The 251-nt window shown below is 69.3% G+C and overlaps 1 protein-coding gene across 1 annotated transcript in view; it reads left to right on the top strand.

Annotated features, from left to right (window-relative positions):
* The window catches only part of KCNH6 (potassium voltage-gated channel, subfamily H (eag-related), member 6), a 29,666-nt gene that overhangs the window by 1,043 nt on the left and 28,372 nt on the right, over positions 1–251 (top strand). The gene's annotated exons all lie outside the window — the stretch shown is intronic.

Here is a 251-nt window from a genome sequence, read left to right on the forward strand (position 1 = left end):
CTGGGTAGCACCCCGTGGTGTAAACCCACAGTGTTAACCCGACGGAGCCGGACCCGGCATGGTGGCAGGATCAGGCCGCTCACCGGCCATGTTTCCCGGATGATTTTTCCTCCCATCCTCACCGAGGGACCCGGTCGAGGATTTTCCCTGCGGGGCCAGTCCTGGGGGCAGCGGGGCGGGGGAGCGGTGCCAGGGCTGGGCTGTGGGTCCCCCCTCGGCCGCTGCGGTTTGCAGGGAGCTGGCTGGGGGCC

This window comes from Cariama cristata, unplaced genomic scaffold, assembly GCF_000690535.1.
Source record: "Cariama cristata isolate BGI_N322 unplaced genomic scaffold, ASM69053v1 scaffold21095, whole genome shotgun sequence".
Classification (NCBI taxonomy): domain Eukaryota; kingdom Metazoa; phylum Chordata; class Aves; order Cariamiformes; family Cariamidae; genus Cariama; species Cariama cristata.